The sequence below is a fragment of the Pristis pectinata genome, chromosome 6 (genome assembly GCF_009764475.1).
Source record: "Pristis pectinata isolate sPriPec2 chromosome 6, sPriPec2.1.pri, whole genome shotgun sequence".
NCBI lineage: Eukaryota > Metazoa > Chordata > Chondrichthyes > Rhinopristiformes > Pristidae > Pristis > Pristis pectinata.
The window spans coordinates 39,588,089-39,613,911 of record NC_067410.1 but is presented as its reverse complement, the minus strand read 5'-3'; the positions used below and the strand labels follow the sequence as shown (position 1 = coordinate 39,613,911).

The window sequence follows — 25,823 nt, the reverse complement described above, 5'->3', positions numbered from 1 at the left end:
CAGAACATGAGCCTTCATGATTCACTGCACATGGTCACACTCCAGCTTCCACTATGAGATTAGAATCCTTTTCAGTTGTGGCACAACTCGGAGTTGACATGTAGTGCCTGTGAAGTGATGTGTGTGCAGTCAATAGTATTTTGTGCAATGGAGAAGCCTGAAATCTTCACAAACTTTGCCTGCTGCTCTCCAGAAAGAGGGAATTAAGTATGGAGACTCAAGAGATATTTGGTACAATATTAAGTACATTTGATTCATTGAATATTCAGTGGCAGTAACTTCCCATTTGCAATGATGGATGACAAATTGAAGTATGTTGCAAATGTCTCTAGTTCCTGACTGGGAGAATCCCAATGCATAAAAAAATTATGCCCATAGTCCTTTTGACAGCCAATGGCAAAGTGGTCCCTGTCATGTTCTGAAATTAGCATGACTGGGGCAGGTGACAAATTTCATTGAGAATGACTTTATTGAAATACAGATAGTTTGCATGTTGTTCCTTACAAAGGATTAGTGGGGGAATGTGCACCCTGAATACACTGAGTAGATATGGTCTTGTGCTGACTGCCATTCTGCTCCCTCTCCTCTTCCTCCTGCCTTGTCCGGAATCTTGATCTGTCCTGCAGATGTGTTCCTTCTCCCAGTCAGGCTGTCTACAGATTTACCTACACCTGGGATCAACTGGTTTAAGCAGTATCCTTCAAATCAAGATAGATTTCTTCAGCCCATGACACAGCAGTCTTAAAGACCTTAGTAATTAAAGAAAATCCCCACAAAGCGTCAAATCTGAGTAGAATTGTAGCAAAAGCAAGTCGAATCAAATTAGTGGGTACCTGATGGTTCTTTTAAGTGGTATCAATGGAAGTTTATGTCTGCTTCTGATCACTTGTTCAGCTGGGCTAAGTGTTTGTTGGAACTTTGAGGTCCAGTTTGGCAGCACTGATGATAGATCGCAATGATGTCATTAACTTGCAACTTCCTCTGTAGATATTGATACTCTATTAATGTGCTGCATAACGCGACCTGTGCTATTAAGGTGTATGAATGCATTGGTTACAAAATTGGAGTCCCTGACTTTTAAGGGGACATGATTGATGTGGCATACCTTGATTATCCAGACATTTCAATGAAGTTCCAAAACGCTGCCATTGACACTAAAAATGTAAAAATCTTATACGTGGATGATGTTAGTGAAGGGAATCAAAAGAACTTCCAAGAGGATTTATGACAGGGTGTCAAGAGGAACTGATAAGACCACCTGAGATTTGGTGCTCAGAAGGACCAAAATAACTTGGACTCAAAACTCAATGCAAATCAGTTACATTTGCAATTATTAAATCATGTTTTATAAAGTCACAGGAAGTAGCCAGCATCCTAAAAGTATATGGTAAAAAGAACAGAAAACAGAAAAAAAGGAAGATTAAAAATTAATAAAGATAAGTATAAGGATAGAGAGTAACATCAAACACTTAAACATGTCAATGACATTAATAGGGAATAGTATTCTTTTCTATTTCTGGATAGGTTATCTAAGAATGGCTTCCTTTTCTGGCCGCCACAGTCAGGACCTCCCGGTAGCCACCCACTTCAATGCCACATCCCACTCCCATACCGACATGTCTATCCATGGCCTCCTCTACTGCCACGTTGAAGCCAAACGCAGGTTGGAGGAACAACGCCTCATATTCCGCCTTGGGAGTCTCCAACCTGATGGCCTCAACATCAATTTCTCTGACTTCCGGTAATCCCACCCCCTCTTTCTCTCTCCCCCCCCCCCCCCAGTCCTTTGTCTTTCCTTATTCCTGTGGCTCCCTTCCCCTGCCTTGATGACCTGTCCATCTCCTCTCCTCCTCCGTCCTATATTCCATGGTCCACTGCCCTCTCCTATCGGATTTCTTCTTCTTCAGCCCTTTGCCTCTTCTACCTTTCACCTCTCAGCTTATTACATCTTCTGCCCCACCCCCCACCCACCTACCTTCCCTCTCTCACCTGGGACTCGCCTATCACCTGAACTCACCTACTACCTGCCTGTGTGTGCTCCTGCCCCCACCTCACCTTCTTATTCTGGCTTCTGCCCTCTTCCTTTGCAGTCCTAATGAAGGGTCTCGGCCCAAAATGTCAACTGTTTATTTCCCTCCATGGATGCTGCCTGACCTGCTGAGTTCCTCCAGCACTTTTTGTGTATTGCTCCAAATTCCAGCATCTGCAGGATATCTTGTGTCTCCTCTTCTGTGTTTACCTTGTGATATGTGATTAAGCACTTGCAACGTAGCTATTAACACCCTTAATATCAGTTGGATTTTGATGAAGATTTGATCAAATTCAGACCCCAGAAGTGAGACTAACCCACAGTCATGCATATCTGGCCAGTAGACATTATACAAAAAAACCTTAATTTTAGTAATAATTGAAGGACTTTTGCATATGCACATTTTATGTGATTAAGATTTTTGTCCCACTTCTGTGCCAGTGCTTAGCAATCAACATCCATGTTAATGTTTAGAAATAAAATTTAAGAAGTTCATTCTCAAGATGCATGAGCTGCTGGTATTTTCCTTTGCACAAAATGAAGTTAGTCACAAAGAAGTTAAAATACCCTCTGAGAATACATATGATGTACAGTATACACTGGAATACTTCTGAAAATAAAACCAACTCTCAGCTTTCCAGCTGAGTTTCAGATAATTATAGAACAATTCATCAACAAATCCCATGTATAAACACAGCTAATCAAGTAATATCTAGTAGGTAAGAGTTGGAGATCGTAACATAATGTTTTTGGATTCGAAACATTGAATTTTTGCCTTCATTTCACATTTAAGAAAGGATAAACTATTACCATGGTAGGGCAGATCTATGTTGTCTGGTATTTTTAATTTTGTTTCACAGTCAATGCAAATACATTGTTGCTTTGTTGTCATGTAAGTTGACACATTGTACAATAAAATACAATCAAGAAGAATGCCATCAATTCAAATTGTTTTGGCATCAAATTGTTTTCTCATCTGCCATTTGAACAACTAAGCTTCAAATGTCCACATGTGATTGATGGCAATCAATGATGACTACAGTTAACTTTCAATTTATCCCCTCTTCCTTTGGGAAGCCTTTGCATTTATTTCTCAATGTTTCCTCCCAAAGTATGGAAGAAATTTGAAACAAATTACAAATGGAATACCCTCTCTGGATGATCCATTTGCAGATTGTATAAAGTATTCCAACTTAAGCCAAGGGTCATGTTGATTCAAAATTGAAGAAATTAATTGTTTTCTAAGGCAATGGATCAAGAGCTTGGAAGTGGGTTTAGTGTGGATAGTTGTTGATTGGCTGGCATGGCCAATAGGGGCTTAATGACATCCTTCTGTGCCATAACTTTCTGATTCTGTTCTGTGATTTGATGTTATCGACTTTACTTCAATCAGATGAGTGCATTTTGAAATGCTAACCGAAAGAACTGGTTTGATGTAAAAGGGCTTTAAAATGATGAGTTTCTTTCTGTTCTTATTTTAAGCCTTGTAGCGACTCACCATCTGAGCAAGCGAACGGGCTCGGTGGTCGGGTCGCGCATCGTCGTAGCGGCGAGGCCCAAGATGGCGCTGGGCCTTCATCTTCCCCAAGCAACGGGGAGAACCCGCGCGCGGGAAAAGTTTGATGACGTAGCGCATACGTCATTTCCATTTTCGGTGGGCGGGAACCGTTCATCTTAAAAATGGCCCACGCAAAGCAGGAAAATAAATCAGTTTTGTTCTGCAACTCATCGATTAGTGTCTTACTTTCGCATTGCGGTAGCAGGCGCTACAGCCTCATGAAATCAATATAAGTTCGCAGGGTTATTGAGAAGCACAAAGATAAGCATGGATATGATGGGCAGAATAGTCTCCTCTGTCCTGTAAATATCAATGATTATATGACATGCATGACATCTTAAGTAAATTTTAAATTAATTTTTAAATTTTAAATTTTATTTACAGCGTGGTAACAGGCCCTTCCGGCCCAACGAGTCCGTGCTGCCCATTTTAAACCCAAATTAACCTACCCATACGTCTTTGCAATGTAGGAGGAAACTGGAGCACCCAGAGGAAACCCACGCAGACATGGGAGAATGTACAAACTCCTTACAGACAACAACAGGAATCGAACCCCCATCGCTGGTGCTGTAATAGCGTCGCACTAACCGCTACGCTACCGTGCTGGAAGACCAATTGAAACTGACCTTCATTCAATTCAGCCGTGGGACCTGATAATTATATCTATGAAGGGGTAAGTGCAGTACTATTAGCATGACCATAAATATGTAACATGAGGTGACATTAGCTTTAATCTACTCCATCTCTGATAAAACTATTCTGTTTTCTGAATAAATGAGGCAGATGGATCTAACCCTTTCACATGTGGTCTGTGAATGACTTAGAGTTAAATAGATCTGAGATATAGCAGGAAAAACAACTAACATATTTAAAATATCAATGTCTTTGTGATGGGATCATCTATCCATTATGATAATTCATAATTAATTAAAAAGTACATTGCTGTTGGATATCCAGTGCAACTTAGTGGATAGATAAATGTGTAAAATTGCAAAAATTTGGCAGAGCTTTACATAGGATTTGTGATTTTAGAAACCATTAAAATATGTTGCAAAAAAAGCAATTTTATTTAATTGGAGGTTAGGTGGGGAAAATCTGCTATCCATAACTCCCTGTGCTAGTAGGTTATAAATCATTTGTACAATTTTGCTTCATCCTTGAAAACAAATGTGCACTATTTTTAGTTCTTGCACCAAACATGAGTAAAATGTTAAATAGACTCTGATACAGATCATAATTTTGCAGGTAAAACTTTTAAAATTGCACAACAATAATTAATTCTTCATCTTCCCCAGTAAATATGGTTATTTCCACATTATGCATGTTACGGACTAGGTTGCTATTGGTGAATGTCCCTTTAAGATAGAGCAAAATGGTACGTGTGTGTGTGTGTGTGTGTGTGTGTGTGTGTGTGTGTGTGTGTGTGTGTGTGTGTGTGTGTGTGTGTGTGTGTGTGTGTGTGTGTGTGGCATGCTTACATCAACAAAAGATAAAGGACGGAATGACGTTGTTGAAGAAGTCAGACAGAAAAGAGAGAGAGAAGAGACTGAGAGACACCAGCCTGCTAGTTTTCTCTATCTATGGATGAGAAACAATAACTGTGTCTGTTACTACAATCCACGTATGGAAATTGGGAGTAATCTGGTGGAGTTCACTTTGTTGCTGACCTGTAGAGGGAAGCAGGTATTTGTGTGGACGACCACGATTCGGATGCTTTTTGGGGTGAGGAAGTCACTACCGAGTAAACACTGAGGTGTCGTTTGGGTTCCATGGTGGAACATTTGGATTTCGGAATTACTCTCTATGATCTCTCTACATCTACATTTTATCTTCAGACAATGGTGGTTGTTGAAGAAACCTTTGCTCATGTTTCACCTTGTGGCTTCCTGAACTGAACTTCAATAACCATTCCTGGACTTAGAGTTTGGGACTTTGCCACACACACACTACGAGTTCAGTTTTGGGGTTAATGTTCAAGATTTAACATTTTTACTTCTAACATTCTAACATTTTTACTTTTATTTTTCTTCTTATTAAAAGTAGTTATTAATAAAGTAGTCTTTGACACTGAATCATGAATCAGTGTGTTTCTTTTGTTGCTGGTTCGTAACAATGCATCATTAATCCTATTTTGTACTTATATTTTCTCATGCATGCATTAAGAATTAATAGTGTAGAGAAAAGTCAGTGTTGCGGCTTCCAAATTCATGCTTCAGTATATGTATAGAAAATGCCGTAACTACACATTAGCACCTAAAGATGTTATCTGTATGAAAGCATGCATTAAAACATAATGGAGACTTGTGCAGGTATGTCTGATGCCAATGGCGCAGAAATTTTGTTTGTGTACTACATTAAATCCTCAAGGACTGAGGAGGTGACATTTGCAATGTTTTCCCCAGTTGTCTACACTGAAGGTGAAAATCTTCAGGAGTCCCCTGACAGACTATATCAATTCATGTCATGCCTATATATCTTAAGGGGAAAGTGAGCATTGACTTCAACCATTGCCACAAGTTTTTGGTGAACTGTTCAGAAGAATGGGAGCGGGCACCCTGTTGAATGAATGTGGACCTCTGCATCCTGTTCAAAGTGGTCCAGCATGTTTTGGGGTTCAGGGAACCGACCATGATGATGAAGGGGCAATGGGAGGAGATACATGATTGTATACTGCTCAATACTGTGTTCTCTACATGGGTTGGTAGTGTGTGCATGAAAGCAATTGATGACAATTCACAATTGACAGTTCACTATAATTCAGACCTGTCATTTTTAATAAACATGCATTGCACAATTGAATTTCCTGGTCCAGATACTTTGGGCAATAGTGATGGGTAGATTCAGACATGGGGAATCAACCAAGAAATTATTCCCATTACTCTTATTTTAACTCAAAATTTGGATGAAGGTGAAATAATCATCAGTGCAATAGAGGAAGAGATCAGGAAATACGTGTTTGTGATATCTGAAAAATGAATTTCATACATAGTCTAAAGTGACAAACTTAGCATCTTCCCACATGCATGCACGCATGTGTGTACACACACACACACACACACACACACACACACACACACACACACACACACACACACACACACACAACCCTCCCTCCTCCCCACCTGCCCTTCAGCTCGTGCTTCAGTTTCCAGCTTCTGTGCTCAGCTGCATATCTGATCCTATTCCTGATTCCAAACTCTGGTTGAAGATAAAACCGTGTTTCCACACTGAGTGAGACATGGCAGGTAGGAGATGGCCAACTTGAAGAACAAGGCTGTAGCTACGTTTCCTTTCATGGGGCAAACTGGAAGATACCTTCTACATCGAATGAGCTTTGCCATCAAGATTGAGGTAGTCTGGTGTCTCAGCAACTCCCTCTGCAGAATGAGTGAATGCCTTGTGTACCTTCAGCTCACTCTAACATGGAATCAACACACTATGGTCATCAGTACATACAATATTCAGGAAACTTCAAAGGAGACAAAGGAGGACTCCTACTCTGACCTTGAAAAAGTTCTGTATCCCAAAGGGAGAAAAACTGATCAATTTGGACCAGGATGGGAAGGGACATCAACTTCTGGCAAGGAGTAAATGACAAGGAAAGAGTAGGGAAGGCTCGTTCCTTCTCTTGATGAAATTCTTAGAGCATGGCCTTGTGATAATGAACATCCTGGTTTGTGAGACAGACAAGCATAAGATGTCATGGTAACACCCCCAGTCCAAGCATTGTCACTTGTTACATTACATCATCATCTGAGTGAGGGGCTGCAAAGATAATCACATCACCCACATTGTGGTGGTACTGATGACTGCTGGACTGACCACACCTACACTGCATTTTTTTCTCCATCAACCTGGATTCAAAACATCAATGTAGGTGGAAGCATTGCTGCCAGAACATCGATGTTGAATTTCTCAACAACATTACAGAAGTGGTTTTTCTCTGACAGCATCCCACAGACAAACTATTAACTCCTGGCTGACATAGTTGGTACCTGTCAAGATATTCTTGGCTTCCGTACCACAAAATTCCAGGCTTTGTTTAATGAGAATGACCAATAGACTGAGGAGCTAATTAACTGCAAACATAAACGATCCAATACCTTGGATTACTTCCAGGGTGTTCCTGGATTGGAAGCTCCACCATTCCTCAGGGGAAAAGAATTAGTTCTATGGACATCTGAAGGAGAGATCCTGGTAAATCCATGAGCTAAAGGTGGAAGGAAGAGTATCAGGGGATCAGCAGTTCGCTGATGGCCATGACACATGGGTTCTTCAGCACTATAAAAGATATCTGCAGGCAAAGCAACCAAGGACCCACCCAACTAAGAGCCAAGAATGATGGCAAACTCACCAGGAATGCCAAGGCTGTCAATAACAGTGAGAAGAAGCACTTTGTTCAGTCCACCATTTCCGACCTTCAAGAAGTTGAAAAGGCCATATCCCAACTAAAAGTTAACGAGGCCACGGAAACATACAATATCCCCGCTGAAATCCAAAAACTCAGCAGTGAAGAGCTTCAGTCACAAACCTACAGCCTCACTGCCAACGTCGGGGAAGAGGAGAATATTTCATGGGACCCTCAGAGATGCAGTAGTTGTGACTTTATTCAGGAAGCAGGACAACCCCAACCGTGGTACTACAGAGTTATCACGGGGAAATCATCACCAAGGTCCTCCTCTATTGCTATGGAGCTATTCCATGAATTATGATGGGATTCTGTCCATCTAAGGGCACAGTGAACATGATCTCCACCATGTGACCACTTCAGGAACCACACCAGCCAGAATGCATGACTTTTTTTTAACCTCAGTAAATCCTTTGTCTCCATCAATCAGGAGAGACTGTGGAACACCCTCGTGAAATTCAACTGGCCAAGATTCAGGTTAAAGGGCTATTAAGAAACTATTAAGTTCTGTCAAATGATTAAGGGAAAGTGTAGAAGAAAATTAATTGGAGCATATCTCAAGCAAGAAACAAATCCAGATACTATCTTTTGAGAGACAGAGTTGAAGAGGGACATTATATCCATTGTGAAAATGAATAGGGATAGGATTTCTGAAGTGACAGAGAACATCAGAACAATCACGAGCTCACTGAGAGGTGACTGGACAGAGGAGGGAAATAACGTTAAGCTGAGAGATGCATTCTGTGACGTAACAATGCACAAATCATCTGTGGACAAAATAAAACAAAGAGCACAGTAAGGTTAACAGTACTGGAGTTAGTTTAAGGTGACATTTCTGGAGAACAGTAGTGTAGCGGTTAGCGTCATGCTATTCCAGTGCCAGCGACCGGGGTTCAATTCTGGCCACTGTCTGTAAGGAGTTTGTACGTTGTCCCCGTGTCTGCGTGGGTTTCCTCTGGGTGCTCTGGTTTCCTCCCACATTCCAAAAACATACGGTTAGGAAGTTGTGGGCATGCTATGTTGGCGCCGGAAGCGTGGCGACACTTGTGGGCTGTCCCCAGAAAACTCTACGCAAAGATGGATTTCACTGTGTGTTTCGATGTACATGTAACTAATAAAGATATCTTATCTTTTCTTATCAGTGTCAAGGTGAATGCCATTCTCATCTTGCTTTCCAATAAATACGTTGGATTGAGCTATGAGTCCAGGCTTAGGCTTTATAGGATGAAGTAGAGGAGGGCTAATGAAATTCTTGGAAGGAGCTTTATCGGTGGCATTTCGAGAATATAATTGAGATTGGGTGAGTGAAGAATGTTTGCAGTGAAGGGGAGAAGATTAGGAAGGACTAATTGAAGACTAAAGATAGAAATGAGATTTGTTGAACATCTAAGAGTCACAAAAAACACTGCCTTTGATGAGCTGAAAAACATATTGACTGTCCCAAAAATGGATATGCAATTGAAGAAGATGTAACAATTATAACATATTTCGAGGAATATGGGCCAAACGCAGACAAGTGGGACTAGCTTAGATGGGCATCTTGGTTAGCATGGACCGATTGGACCGAAAGGCCTGTTTCTGTGCTCTGTGACTCTATATTCATTGAGATGAGTCTGTGTGCACTGAAGGAAAGAGTGCGGCATGGAATGATCAACAAAACTAAGTGGAAGTGTAAAAATGAATGCAGGAGGTCAGTGATCTGGAAAAGCAGGTGAGATGAACAGAAACTGGAATGATGGAGGAAGTACTTGAGAGAAACAAGATATCAACCTTAACAAGGAACAGGGAAGTGGGATGTGTTAACATCCGTTTGCAGAGACGAGACCATTTTAGAATTATAAATCTCACCAACTGGAGTTATACATCACAACAAAATAGGATTTTAATAGTTTTTTTACTGTGGGGAAATTAGATACAACAACTCCCAGAAGACGGAGAAGCTGCCTTGGTTGCTGCTGGTATAATAATCTGCAATCCCTTATAAACAGGATGTGTGCGTGTTTTGTGTGTCTGAGTGTCAGGTCGGTGGGGTGCTGGGGGCTGTGTGTTAGTCTCTGTGTGTGTTAGTCTGTGTGCGTGTGTGTGTGTGTGTGTGTGTGTGTGTGTGTGCGCGTGCATGTGCATCAATTGATGCAGGGTTGTGTTATTGTAGAGGGTCTCTGCATGTATTGGGGATTCCTGTTTGTGAATGTGTGTACATGAGCGGCAGAGGATGTCAACATCTGTGTGTGCGGAGGGAGTGCATGAGGATGTGTGTTGGGGGGTTGTGTGTATGGTAGGAAGATAGGTCGGAGTTGAGTCTGCGTGTGAGGGTGTGTGTTGGTGTACTCTGTCAGTGTATGACGTGTGTTGGGGAGGGGACCTCTGTTTTGGTGTGCATGGGGGTGTCAGTTTCAGTGTGAAAGTGAGGGTGTGTGTTGGGGGTTTCTGTCGATATGAGGCTCTGTGCAGGGGTAGTTCTGTGTTTCATTTGTGTTGGGAGTGTCTCTATGTGTGGGTGTGTGATGGCATTGTCTGTGTTAGACCATATGATGGAGGGTCCCTGCATGTGTCTGTGTTGGGGGAGGGGTCTGTCTATTTGAGGGTTCGTGTGACATGATCTGTGCGTAATTTGTGAATATGTGTCTATCACGTGCATGCATGGTGGAGGAGTCTGTGTGTATGTGACTTGTGGGGCTCAATGTCTTGGTGTGAGTTAGGTGTGTGTCTGTCTGTGCAAGGGTGCTTTGTGTATGGCTTGGGTGTCTCTCATTCGGTCTCTGCATAAGGGTGTGTGTTGGGGGAGTGGTCCCTCATTGAGGATGTGTGTTGGGGCTATGTCTGTGGGATAGTGTGAGGGAGTGGGTATTTTCTATATGATGCCACGTTTTGAGGAGTGATCCTTCTGTTGAGGGGAGTGGTTTCTGTTTGTGTGTGGGTGCATGTTGAAGATTCTCTGTATGTGGATGCATGTTGGGATGGACTTGGTGTGTGGGGTGTTTCTGTTCATGTGAAGCTGTGTGTGGGCGATTTCTATCTGTCGGATTGTGTTGGATGGGTGGTGATTTCTATTTATGGGTTGGTGTTGGGTGGGAAGGGGTGGTTTCTGTTTTTGGTGTTTTGTTGGGTAGGGTCTGGATTCTATCTCTGGGGGTGTTTTGGGTAGAGAGGGGGTGGTTCCTATCAATGGTGGTATTTTGGGCGAGGTCTGGGTGTGATGGATGGGGGTTTGGTTTCTGTCTATGGGTTCTGTCTATGGGGTGACTGTTGGGTGGGGAGGAGTTGGTTTCTATCAATAGGGATGTGTTGGGTGAGAGGAGGTGATTTCTATTGGTAGGGGGTAGTTTCTACCAATGGGCAGAGTGTTGGATGGAGATGATGTTTCTGTCTGAAGGGGTGTTTTGAGTGGGGAGGGTTGCTTTCTGTCTGTGGGGTGGGTTGGATAGGTAGGGGTGGTATCTCTCTCTGGGGATGGATGGGGAGGGGTGATTTCTCTCTATGGGGGTGTGCTGGATAGGGAGAGGTGGTGTCTATCTCTGGGGATAGATAGGGAGGGGGTGATTTCTATCTGTTGGGGGTGTTGGATGGGAAGGGGTGTGTTGGGCGACGAGGGTGTGGTGTGTATTTCTGGGGTAGTGTTGGATGGGGAGGATGCGGTGTCTACCTCTGGCGTGTGTTGAGTGGGGAGGGCGTGGTTACAATCTATGGGGTGTGTTGGATGAGGAGGGGTGGCTTCTCTCTGTAGGGCGTGTTGGATGGGGAGGGTGTGGTTTCTATCTGTGGGGTGCGTTGGAGGGAGAGGGCTGGCGTCGACCTTCGGGGTGTGTTGGGTGGGGAGGGCGTGGTTTCTCTCTATGTGGTGTGTGGAATGGAGAGGGGGTGGTTTCTATCAGTGGGGTGTGTCGGATGGAGAGGGTTGGCGTCGACCTTCGGGGTGTGTTGGGTGGGGAAGGAACTCCCCCTCTGTCCTCCCCCCAAGCCGAGTTGCCGCGCCTGCCGCCGGGGCGCGCCCAGCCCTGACTGACACCTCGATGACGTAACCCGCCTCTGGTCCACAGAGCGGAATTTGACGGTGTGAGGATGGGTGGCTGCGCTGAACTGGCTCACAGGTTGGTGCAAAAATAACTGGATATACTTAAAAAAAAACAAATTGCATGCTGTGAACAGCCTTTGTAGACTTGAAATGTCGTAAAACAGGAACGAACACTTGTTTTACCTGATGAATGCAAAATGAAGCAAGACAGTTTTTTCTTAAAATATTAAAATTGGTCAGTTTTAGTGCTATCTGAACGTGCAATGTTTTTCTTTTGCATTCCCCAGGAAATATTTACAGCAGTAACTACCAAAAAAAACCTATTCTGTTTTGCGAACATTGTTAAAGTGTAAAGGTTTATTCGTTGTAAGTGGCTGCTAGTAGTGAAATAATTAAATCCGGATCCATGGGGGACTGAACAGATATGGAAGAACTGGAAGCTCAGTGTTTGCTTTTGTTGCACTGTTTTAAAGAGGCACTATAAAGCAAAGCCGGTTTGTCAGATAAAAACAGTCTATAGGCACATTTTGGGAGCACTCTGAGTGCAGGGGTATTTAAATACATTTGTATCATTTGGTTTCGTTCCCCAATTGCAGTTGTTCGGGGGTTCTTTCTTTCACCGGGCAGATTGCGTAAAATCTCAACCACACGTTCGTTGAGACACTCCTGAAGCGTTTCTTCGGGATTCTTGCCCTCTTGTTTCTTTTTTTTTGGCACGTTGTCATGGATTCCTGCAAACCGCTGGCAGTGGCTAACGATGCGAGTCACGGTGAGGTCGCCCCTCTTTGTCCAACCCGAAGAAACACATCAGTCTTTGGCTGGCAGCAACTGAAGCTATTTAGATCATTTTCCTCCTGGCCCCTTGTGGCACTTCTCCCAGTGCATTTATTTATTTATATGTTTGTTTTCTTAACAGATTGTCGGAGAAGGAACACTACCCACGTTCTGAGTGAGCTTTGTCTGTGGTATTTCGTGGGTGTGTGCGCCTGGATGGACAGTACTGAAGGTAGGGCTTTTTAAAAACCACAAGAGGCGTGCCCATCTTTTTTTTACTACATTGGGAACGTATTGGATTGACCTGTATAGTCAGCGGAGGTTCATTGGAGCAGGTGGTCACGTCCAAAGACGCCCCAATGTGTTGGGGATGATGAAAGCCAGTCAGTATCCTGGTAAAGCACAGGCGGTGCCAGGGGTGGGATCTCGTCAACTGGGAAACTTTGCACGTTGCCTTTACTGCTGAGGGGTGCAGTGGGTGACGGGGTGCAGTGGGTGACGGGGGGTGCAGTGGGTGACGGGTTGCTACGGGGTGCAGAGGGTGACGGGGGCTGCTGGGGGGGTGCAGTGGGTGACGGGCTGCAGTGGGTGACGGGGGCTGCTGGGGGGTGCAGTGGGTGACGGGCTGCAGTGGGTGACGGGGCTGCTGGGGGGGTGCAGTAGGTGACGGGGCTGCTGGGGGCTGCAGTGGGTGACGGGCTGCAGTGGGTGACGGGGGTTGCTGAGGGGTGTAGTGGATGACGGGCTGCAGTGGGTGACGGGGGCTGCTGAGGGGTGCAGTGGGTGACGGGCTGCAGTGGGTGACGGGGGCTGCTGAGGGCTGCAGTGGGTGACGGGCTGCAGTGGGTGACGGGGGTTGCTGAGGGGTGTAGTGGATGACGGGCTGCAGTGGGTGACGGGGGCTGCTGAGGGGTGCAGTGGGTGACGGGCTGCAGTGGGTGACGGGGGCTGCTGAGGGCTGCAGTGGGTGACGGGCTGCAGTGGGTGACGGGGGTTGCTGAGGGGTGTAGTGGATGACGGGCTGCAGTGGGTGACGGGGGCTGCTGAGGGGTGCAGTGGGTGACGGGCTGCAGTGGGTGACGGGGGCTGCTGAGGGGTGCAGTGGGTGACGGGCTGCAGTGGGTGACGGGGGCTGCTGAGGGGTGCAGTGGGTGACGGGCTGCAGTGGGTGACGGGGGCTGCTGAGGGGTGCAGTGGGTGACGGGCTGCTGTGGCCCGCGTCTGCCACCAGTGACAGGTGCCCCCCGAGAGAGGCAGGCGCCTCTCAGTGTGTCTTGAATAAAACGCAACAAAACCGAAGGTGCAGGGTGGCAGCGGAATTGCCTTCACACCGGGGAAGCGAGCCTTTGCTCGGATCCGCACGTGATCTGAAATGTGGCTTCGTTAAATAGATTCTTGCAAGGCTTTGCAGTTCAGGGAAGTAACCCGGCGTTGTTCACACGCTGGGAACAAATCCCTGGAGTTGGAGAGTGGACGTAAACTGTGCTCCGTGACATCGCCGAGGATGCCTGCAGGTATCGGCGTGGGTTGGAAGCGTTAGTGATGCTGGTAGTATGCTCAGCAGGAAAAGTTGGAAGAAAATCAAGAGTGCACAGGAGCATGTTGAAAGCCCCGATCTGATCCATGCAGAACTGCAAGTGGGCAGTTGTTGCGTAGCAACCCAGCATTTCACTCTTCCTCGTTTACTTTTGACACGGAGAGGAATTTCTCCAGATTGGTTCTGTTTATTTTATCACCGAAAGGGCAAAAATCTTTAAGATTAACTATTTGAACTCATCGATGTTCGGTTGATACAGTTTAATGTCCAGCATATTTCAATCCCGAATAAATCTTCAAAGGCTCGATATATAAAACTGACAGCAAAATTGATGCTAAAGGAGGCGTGATAGAGCGTGGTTGCCGTACATGTTACAAATGTTAAGTAACGCAGATAATTTTGTTTCCCAGATCTTGGTGTATGTTGTAATGCAGATATAAGTTTTGAAAATCGTCTACTTGAATATCCCAAAAGTATGAGCAACACAGATTCTTAGTTAAAATCTAGAAATGTAGAACAGTTGTCATCATCTGTCAAGAGACTGTTGATGATGTTTCGACCATTGGAATCAACGTGAGTGCCAATGAAGGGACATGCATTAGAAATATCATCACCTGTCTTTTCAGTTTACACATATTATTTGGTTTGCTGTATTTCCATTGTTGACAGCTTTTATTACACATTTCCATCATCTGTAGCCTCTAAGTTACATTTCACATTTTTATCTGATTGGGGTTGCGATAAACACTGGAAAATCCATTCTACGTGGACCAAGCACTCCCTGAAGATAATATTTCAGCTTTCCACTAATTTGAAACACTATCATCAGCATTTCAATATTACAGTATACGATTCAGCATAAGCATTGATATTATTATCTCTCTAACATGAAGCACCAGCCTTTCTGTATAAATATTCACCTACCTTTTTTCCCCTTGATCTCTTCCTCTTCACTATCTTGAGTTAAGTTTCTATTATCTTATGCCTTTTCTTCATTACTACCTCAAATTTATGAATTTTCTCCTTTCTCCGCCCCAGAGCAGGTTTTCTGTTTGTGCTTCACTGGCCCTGCTGGTTGAATGCATTTGAATTTAAAATAAAATGATTTACTGCACACCTGGCAACCCTCCTCAAATGCCCCTCCCTCTTCCTTCCCATCAGATGTCTGTATTCTGGGTCAAATTTTTTTATAGACTCATCACAGTTTTGACCTAATATTAAAATATGTGCAAATGTGGAAAGGCAACATACGACAGATCTTGAAGTTCAAAATAAAAGCAGAAAATACTGGAAATAGCCAGCAGATTAGGCAGCATCTATGTACTGAGAAATAACTAACATTCAAAGTTGATGCCCATTCATTTAAACAAAGATATGATACATTTTAGAGCACAGTGTAACATTGAGGAAGAATAAGGAAAAGTGGGTGGTTTATGACCATTAATAAGGGAGGAAATCAGTGCAGTGGTGAGAAATCTTGGCTTAACAGATCCTAACGCAGAACTAGAATCAATTTAGGTTGAGTTAAGAAATGGACAAAGGATAGAAAATATTGGTATTGGTTTATTACTGTCACTTGTACCGAGGTAGTGAAAAACTTGTCTTGCATACCGATTGTACAGGTCAATTCATTACACAGTGCAATTACATTGCGTTAGTGCATTGAGGTAGTACAGGTAAAAACAATAACAGTACAGAGTAAAGTGTCACAGCTACAGAGAAAGTGCAGTGCAGGTAGACAATAAGGTGCAAGGTCACAACAAGGTAGATTGTAAGGTCAAGAGTCCATCTCATTGTATAAGGAAACTGTTCAATAGTCTTATTACAGTGGGATCGAATCTGTCCTTGACCCTGGTGGTATGTGCCCTCAGGCTCCTGTATCTTCTGCCTAATGGGAGAGGAGAGAAGAGAGAATGACCTGGGTGGGTGGGGTCTTCAATTATGCTGGCTACTTTACCAAGGCAGCGAAAGGTAAAGGCAGAGTCCATGGAAGGGAGTTTACAGATTACCAACAGTATTTGCAATATTGGGAATGGCATAAATCATGAGATTAGTGGTCTGTATTGTGGGGTAATGCAGTAATCATAGGAAACTTTAACTTACCTATAGCCTGGATAAATAACGTGGAAGATAAATTTATAGAATGTATATGAGATGTTGAGGAGCAAGCTAGGAAAAGGTTGTTTTGGATCTTGTGCAATCAAAAAGGGTTGATTGGTTATCTGTTTGTTGAAGGGCCTTTGGGAAAAAGTGACCATAATGCGATAGAGTTGAACACTAGGTTTGAAATTGATGTCATTCAATGTGAAACTTGAGTTTAAAATCTAAGCCAAGGAAACTAAAAAGACATGAGAGGAGAGTTGACTGTGATTGATTGTCAGAATATTTTGAAAGATATAACAGTGGACAGGCAATGGTTAGCATCAAAAGAACTAATGCTAAAGTTACACAAGTAATATTCCTTCCAGGCAGAAAAGTCCATCGACTCTCACAACTATCTTGACTAGACCTTGTTCCACTCAACTTCCTAATAGGACTCCATTCCATTCTCCCACTTTCTCTGGCTCAGTCGTAGCTGTTCTGATGATAAGGCACTCCATATCAGTGCTTTCCTTTTTTCTCAATGATAGCTTTCTCTATACCATAGTCGACTGGGCTACCAGTTTTGGAGCTTGTGCTGTCAGCCTCCTTCTCTGCCAAATTGGATAGCGTCCCCCCCTTGTCCTCACCCTCCAGCCTCCACATTTAATGGACCATCCTCCATAATTTCTGCTGGGATTCTGCCACCAGGCATTTTTGCTTCCCCTTCAGCATTTTGAGGGACTTCATGGGTGACTTCATGGTCCACTCTTCCATGTCCACTAACCACTCCCCTTCTCGTAGCGCCTTCCCAATAAACCATGGGACTGCAACACCTGCCCTTACCATAATCCCGGGACCCAACCAGTTCTTCCAGGACAAACACTGATTCACTTGCACTTGGTTGTATTCCATTTGGTGCTCGTCGTGTATCTCCTCTATGTGAGAGAAACCAAATGCAGATTGGGTGATGGCTCTCTTTTTTTCCCCCAGAATTTGCTGGGATTTTTTTCTCCAATATTCCGATTCTCATAGTATTTTGTGGAATTGATATTAATCTTAGTTATTTTTGGCTATTGTGGAATTGGAGAAACTGCAACTTTTTTTCACCTGGTGGAGCTTTTGGCATTAATTATAAGTTCATCATGTTTATTGTACTTATGGTATTGAAGAGAAATACCATGCAGTTTCCCACCATGCTAGTTTTTGAATGCTTCAGCTCTTAAGTGCAAATAAGACAGTACATTTTTCTTGATTAATCCCACTCTTCAGTGTCAGGATGCGCAACTAAACTTGCTCACATACTTCATGTTGATTGTTTGGTTTATGTTTTCTGTTTGCCAATGTAAAAGATTGAAAAGTGGCTATTGAAAAGAGCAAAATATGTCTCCTTGCAAAAGACTCTAATTTGTATTAAAGTGCCTGCAGTCACTTGGACATCTTTTTGTGCTTTCATTTGTACACTATTGGTGCTAGTGTAAGTTTGTATTGTGTAATTCAGTAGTTCTCAACATAATTGAATGAAAGCCCCACTTGTTCACCCTCTCTTTATAAAGACCCAATGAAAACAGTCATGGGCTCTTTTAAAATGATGTGGCTGTTCCAGGGATTCTCAGGGGCTGCAAACAGCTCTACAGCTGGAACTACCAGCATGCCAATTTATTTTCATTCCTTTTTAACTTATTTTGTGATGTTTCTTTTGGATTATCTCTATTATCAAAGTCTCAAGGTGCAGCAGGTTAGGAACCATCGCTGTAACTTGCAGATATTTGTGTCCAGGGTGGCATGATGCAATGACATTTGGAAAGAATTTCTTGCATTAACTGAACATCTAAATAAGAATCTCAGGTTGATTCATTTGGAGACTTGACTTTATTAGTGTATTTAATATTTAAGATGCTATACTGTTGGTTAATGATAGGTAAGAGTACCAGTATTTTTTCTACTGTACAAGTTTTTTTGCCTTTGAGTCACTCTCAGATGTTAAATGGTGCATTAGTTTTGCTGGAATACTGACTGTGAGCCACTTCCACTATGTTCTGCATTAGGTGCTAGTGACCAATGTCAACAGTTTACCCAAGGAAGACTTGCACCTATCTCCTGATTGGCTGCTGTAATTTCAACTGCTAGCCTGTTTACAGGTTGACCTAGGGACTTAGCTAGTCTTCATTTGAATTCATGGGAGCCATTTGGGAGAATCCCTGAGGATATTCACAGTAGTCATATGGGGATTTGAAAGGGTACCCTTTATCAATGTTCTGCAGCTGTTAGTCTGCTACATGTTCTCTTTTTAGCCTTTAATTCTGTTCTCATTATGTTTGCCATGATTTGATCTTCTGTGAAGGATCAGAATTTTCCTTGCAAACAAGACTACAGCAGTTAGGATAAGAAGAGTTTAGTTCCACAGTAATATCCTTAATATTTTGAAAATTGCCTACAAAAAGATACATAAAATCAAGAGAGGCATTACTGAGAGATGTTTGCAAAATGCCTGCAATCTAATGGAGCTTATACTGGGAAGATAAGCAAATTGTAGATAAGGAGGAGTGTCTTTAGAAATTACACAAGAAAGTACATAAATGGTGAGATCATATCATGAGAGGTATATCAGAATGGAGAATTTATGAGTAGAAATTAGAAACAAAAATAGGATTTAAGTCTATAGTGAGATTACTTTAAATTTCCTGGTTGCAACTGTGCAGTGATATTGTCTATAGGATCAGCAATTCAACAAGCATGTGGTAAAGACAAGTTTTACTTGGGGATTTTAACTTGTGTGAGTTGGAATAATTGCCAGCTCAAGTCCAAAAGACAGGGAATTTCTGATGTATGTTCAGAATAGTTTTCTGCAACAATATACCTTGGAACTAAAAAGGAAGCATGTCAGAGTTAGTAATGCATGATAACCCAGATTTAGTTCACTGTGCATGAACATTTATTTAATATTGACCCCAATATGTTCCATTCAAAAATGAGAAACTTCAAACCACCACTTAGATCACAGATGGGGATGGTGGCTGTTTTCCGTGCGTTGAGGGAGTAGCTGTCCATGGTAAACTGGGTATATCTACCACAACACTGCAGGTTTCCTGTGGGTGATTTTCAAAAGGTAATTTAACATGATGTGAGAACAGTTTATACCCTTAAGGGGCAAGATCCCGACGTCAAAAGAAACACCTTTTGATGAGTAGAGGTAGGGAACACTTAAGGTTAAAAGCAAAAGAAAACAAAATGCAAAAAGTATTGTGGATCTTGACAATTGGGAGATAAAAAGAATATGCAGTTGGGAAGATCCACAAGATGGAGTATTCTAAAAACTTGCAAGTGGTATGAACACCAATGAACAATTCTTACAATCAAACTCAATTTTTACGACTATATTAAGAAAAAAAGGTTCGGAGCAATATGGGTTTCTTGAACACAGAAATGTTGATATTGTGAATGATAAGGGGGCTATGATTAGGGTTGAATGATTACTTTGTGACAGTGTTTACATTAAAGAAAGAAGATAGCATTCTGAGGAATTAAATGTTGAATCGGGGCATCGGCTCACAAAAGTTAACATTTAAAAAAAAATAATGATGACATTAAAAACTGGGAGAATCTTAGGGCCAAGTCTTTTATGTCCCTGGATGTTTAAAGTGGGAACTTTGTCATTGCATGAACTAAATTTCTCTTGATTTGGAGACTCTTCTATTAGATGAGAAAATTGGATACAACACATTGTTATTTAAGAAAATAGAGGGAAACAAGGGAGTGAAAGATCAGTTAGGCGAGCATCTGTTGACAGGAAATTAGAAGAGTCTATAATTATAAGAGTCTGTAATTAAGAACAGAGTGACCGAACACAATGAACATTCTTTGTTAATCAGGGTGAGAACCAAAAGGGATCTCTATAGGATGGGTGTAGATGTTAATTATATGGACTTTCAGAAGGCACTTGATGATGTTTCTTCAAAGAGACTGTTTGCTAAAGCTGAAGCTCATGTAGTTAAACAAAAAAAAGATCCATCTAGGAAAATTATTGATCCGTCTCAGAAGATGGCTGAATGCCAGAAGACAGAAACCAGGGATAATGGGCAGGTATTCAAATTGGCAGTCAAAAAAAATCTGCTGGAAATCTGAAATAAAAAGAGAAAAGCCTGGGCACACTCACAAGTCAGGCAACATCTGGAAGGAGAAACAGATTTGCTAGCACTTCTTCTGTCTGTTGTGCTGCTGTCAGTGGTCACAGTATGGTCTCCTTTACACTGGAGGAACCAAATATAGATCTGGTGAGTGCTTTGTGGAGCACTGGCAGTCAGTCCACAGGCACAATGCTGAGCTTCCTGTTGCCTGCTATAGTAATTCTCCTACTCCCATTCTGACCCATCTGTCCGTGCCCTCCTTGCAATGTAACAGCTAGGCACAATGCAGCCTTGAGTAACAGCACCCCATCTTCCACCAAGGCACTTTGCAGCCTTCTACACTCAATATTGAACTCTACATCCTCCGTTAATTTGCTTTCACTCTCTGTGTCAGAACTGGCCATTTCTGCTATAAACCATTCATCTGTGATATGGCGCAGTTTTTCCCAATCCATTAGCATACCTTTACCTGCTGGGCACATCTGTCAGCCCTACATTTCACAGCATTTTATGCTCCTTTGTTTTATTACTCTCTAGTTGTTGCCGTTAACCCATCAACCACTACATCTTTGTAGCAGCCCTGGCCTGGTATTCCCTTTGTCCCGTCCCATCCCTTCCCCAACCTTCTTTGCAAATTATAACTAACTGTTTCTTCTCTCTTTCCCAGTTCTGAGGAAGAATCTTTTGACCTGAAGTGTTAACTCTGTTTCTCTTTCCACAGATGCTGCCTGACCTCTGAGTGTTTCCAGCATTTACTGTTTTGAACTTAAATTGGCAGGATGTGCTTAGTGATGTTGGTACCACAACTATTCTTTCACATTTATAAATGACTAGACAGTGGGAGAAAACGAGGGCATGCATTCAGATTTGATGATGACATAATGCTAAATAGTATTGTAAGCAGTATAAATTGAAGTATCAAAATTTGAGATCTTAATTGATCAAGTATTTGCGATTTAGAGGTTAAGAGTTGAATTGTTTGATGTTTTAAAGCAATTAAAGGAAATTAATAGACTGGGAAATATTGCTGCTGCTTGCACAGTCCAGTGCATGGAACAGTCTAAAGGTAAAAGGAAGACCTTTCAGGAGTGAAGCATTGTAGAACTGCAAAAGACGTTGGAAACTTGGAACCCTCTTCTACAAACAGTAATACAATATAGATAAACCCCATGTAAATTGCAGGATGATGTTCAAAATATTGCAGCTTTTATGGAAAAGTTACATTAACTTCCCATGAATTGCATTAGATTGCAAGAGTAAGTGGAGAAGGAGACTGGATATTTCAAGAAACAGTAATACAATATAGATAAACCCCATGTAAATTGCAGGATGATGTTCAAAATATTGCAGCTTTTATGGAAAAGTTACATTAACTTCCCATGAATTGCATTAGATTGCAAGAGTAAGTGGAGAAGGAGACCGGATATTTCAAGAACAGCCAGAGATGGCTGGAGTGGCTCAGGAGGAGGCCAGAGACCCGGGAGTGACTGAGGTGGAAGCCAAAGATGAGGAATGCTGCTGATCTTCTGAAACGTGTGTGGTCAGAAGCAGGCAATCCATTTCAATCGAGGCTAGATATTGCAGGATGCACAATTTCAGCAAAATAACGTTTTAAGTAGAGCACTGATGTGAGGTCAATTATCAATTGTGCATCTAAACTTGACAGTGTTTTATAATGAAGGTTAATTATGGGGATAAGGCTAAGGATGTGCAGTTGGGTCACCTGGCCATCCTCTCAAACAAATGCCATAACAGCCTCCAGGGATTAAACACTCTATTTCTATCCCAATTTTCTTGAAAATGCTCAAATTTAGTGGGAGAAAAATATCAAACATAATGTAACATCATGGCTTTCAATCTATTTTTGTGTTGGGTATCACTAATCAAACTCTTAGAAATCGATTTGCTCAACTCTCGACAAAGTGATCTGCAGTTGAAATTTGTATAACCTGAGGGCACAGCAATCTTACACACATTTCTCAGTGTTTTCTACAACCTTCAGGTTGGATAGGGTTTTTGTTTATCCTAGCACTTTTTATTGCAGTGTAAAACTTGATCCAGGTGATGTCAACAGCGTACAACATGCACAATTTACCTGCCGTGGGACTTCATCCATACTGGTCTGAATAGTGACAGTTCTTGAACAACCAGGTTTTATTAACTCCATTCCCCCTGAAACTGTGCTATTTAAAGCATCAGCACTCAAACTGCGTCCTTGCCCTCACTGATCTGTAACCTCCTGAGACCTCAATACAATCTCACTCATGTCCGGAATGCTTTGCTTGTGGAGGTCATTCTCAGCCTCCGGACCTCAGGAGCATTCCAGGCTGCTCCAGTTGATCTTTGCCATATTTCATAGTTTGTTGCTCACATTTACATTAGGGAACTGACCTGAGCTCCATAGCCAAGAAGAGAAGAATACAATCTGCTTTTTTCCTTCAGGAGCAGGCAGAGTGGCCATGTGCGTTTGGCTGTATTGCAGGCCGCCAAAAGCAATCATTCACAGATCTCCTTGGCACTCTTCTACCAAATGCACCTGAATATAGCCCAGGGCGGTCCCTGTAATTTCCTGGCATGAAACTCATGGCTGCTGCATTCTCTATTTATTGGCTTATACAGTTCCTATTGACTCTCTGTCAGCACTTTCCCATCCCCTTCTCATTATTTCAGCATCCACTTATAGAGCAGCAACAGTCCTTATTAGCTAAAAGAGTGTTCCTTGCATTGCAGCATGTTCCTTTAAGATCTGGCTGCAGACCTGCTGGGTTAAATGTAATAAGCTGCAAGAACTTGCAATGCATCAATAGAGAATACGACTTTGAAATGCCAGTTTCAAAGAGGTGTTACACAGGGAGACCCGACAACGCTGTTCTATGAACCTTGCAACTAAATGGACCTTTTACAAGCAAGTGGGCTGTTAATGTATATATTTTAATGGGAAAGTATGCTGTGGAGAAGATGCAAAGACTCTCCCAAGAGACATAGAGCAGTGAATAAATGTAGAATAATGGAGAAGATGTAAAGTTACTTTTATTGGAAGAAGAAAAACTTCTGTGGAAAATGTTTTGAAATTCATAATTGTTGGTGTGTGGATCTTCCTGTGCTAGTTCACTAAAGCTAATGTGTAAGTAGAGAAAGCAGCTAGGTAGGCAACAGAATCTTAGTCTTTATTGCAGCAAGGTTGGTAGCTCAGTTGTGCAGGACTTTTTTGAGGCCACTTCTGGAGTACTGTCAGGAAAGGTGTACTTTCTTTGGATGTGGTTGAATGTGGATTCATTTGATTGATCCTTTGGATAGGAGTCCTGTCCACTGTGGAGAGGTAAAGTATGATTGGCCTATACCCTGGGGTTTAGAAGAATGAGATGTGATCTCATCAAAACATGTACAATTTTGAAAGAAGTTCGTGAGGTGTTAGAGTGGAGAATCCAAATTAAGAGGGAATTGCAACTGTTTTGGAATAGCAAGTTGGCCAACTAGGACTGAAATAAGGAGTAGGTTGTACAATTTGTACTTCCTTCTCCAGAGGTCTGCGTTTGTTCAGTTATTGTGTATATTTAAAATTAAAATTACTACATTTTTAGACAGAGTGGAAAGAAGTGATATGTTGATCAGCAGGGAAAGTGGACCAAATAAATGATTTTACTGAATGATGGAGCAAGCTTGAAGGGTTGTATCTTCATGTCCTTGTCTTTTTGTTTTCCTAAATTATTTCAGTACTGGTTATTAAATTACTTACACATTATTTAAAAATTTTCTTCACAAGCTAATGGCCAAACTTTTGATTAAAAATGCTTTTATTCCATGAAAACCCACTTTCAGCAGAATTAACAAAACTTGACAAGGTTAAAAATTGAAGACACATCAATGAACAGACTTTTTATTGAAGTCTTTTCTGAAGGAAAATTACATTCTAGATAGTCTAATTTTACCTTCAGCAGTGTGCAATTAGATTTGAAAGGAATGTTGTGCAAAAAGAAAACACTTTGGAAAATATATGATTTTGATTCCTGTTCTATCCAAATAATGTGTCCATGGCAGAAACTTCAATAACAAGTGCTTGAATAGCATTGGCTTGTCCTTTGTAAATTTGATAAACCTGTTTGTTTTGAGGTTTTAGCAAACAGAAGTATTTTATTATATGTGGCAAACCAGTTAAAATGGTGTATCTGGACTTTCAGAAGGCTTTTGATATGCTACCAAACAGGAGATTGTCAAACAGAATTAGATCGCGTGGTATTAGGGTGATATACTTTGTCTGCATTGAGGATTGGTGAGTAAACAGAAAACTGTAGATAGGAATAAACTTGTCATTTTCAAATTTGGATTTGAAATTGGATCACTCATCACGTGGGTCCCCAGCTTTTCACAATCTGTATCAATGATTTGGATGCAGTGATCAAGTGTAGTATTTCCAAATACTACAAAATATTTCAAAATACTACACTTGATCACTGCATCCAAATTTGCTGATACCAATCTAGATGACAGTGTGTGCTGTGTAGAGAGGTTTCAAAGGGGTACAAAGAGGATAAGTGAAATGGTAGGACCTGGCAGATAGAACATCATGTGAAAAAAATGTGTTCATTCACTTTGATAGAAAAAGTAGAATGTTGAAGTATTTTTAAACTGAGAGAGACTAAAAAGTGTTGGTGTTCAGAGGGACCTGTGTGTTCTTGTACAGCAAGCTATTCAGAAAACGAACAGTATGTTGGCCTTTAATGAAATAGGATATGAGTGTAAGAGTAGAGACATTGTGCTGTAATTATATAGCGCCCTAGTGAGACCATATTGGAATTGTGTGTAAAAAATCTAGTGAAGGATATACTTACGATAAGGGAATGCAGTGAAGGTTCATCAGATGATTCATAAGTTGGCAGGTGGGTCATGTGGGGAGAGATGAAACATTCTGGGCCAGTACACTTCAGCATTTAAAAGAATGAGTATTTGAGATGTGGGGGTTATGTTCCTCCTGGCTGGGATGTCCAGAGCCAGGAGTCACAATCTCAGATAAAGTGGTCAGCAATTAAAGATAGAGATGAGAAAAAAATTCTTAGCCCATAGCATAGTTAATTGTTTGAATTCTCTGCACAAAGTGGTTGTGGAGGCTTTGATGTTGAGTATATTAAAGTGTTTGTGTTTTTAGATATTAAGCAAATCAAGAGATATGTGGCTAGAAATCAGCTCCATGAATGACAGAGGCTGAACAGCCTACTGTTGCTTCTATATTTTATGTTTAATGTTCTGTAAAATATGCAATAACTGGATATATTTTAGATTAAAATAAGATTTAAATGGAAAA

At 41.9% G+C, this 25,823-nt stretch overlaps 1 protein-coding gene across 18 annotated transcripts in view; it reads left to right on the top strand.

Annotated features, from left to right (window-relative positions):
- The first annotated feature begins 11,986 nt into the window (after window positions 1–11,986).
- The window catches only part of chl1b (cell adhesion molecule L1-like b), a 689,122-nt gene continuing 675,285 nt past the window's right edge, over window positions 11,987–25,823 (top strand). For 16 of the 18 annotated variants that reach the window (XM_052017114.1, XM_052017111.1, XM_052017119.1 and 13 more), the window contains exons 1-2: window positions 11,987–12,083; window positions 12,924–13,013. The gene's annotated coding sequence lies outside the window, so the exon portion shown is untranslated. The remainder of the gene's footprint in view (window positions 12,084–12,923; window positions 13,014–25,823) is intronic. The other 2 variants (XM_052017123.1, XM_052017125.1) reach the window with 2 other exon arrangements.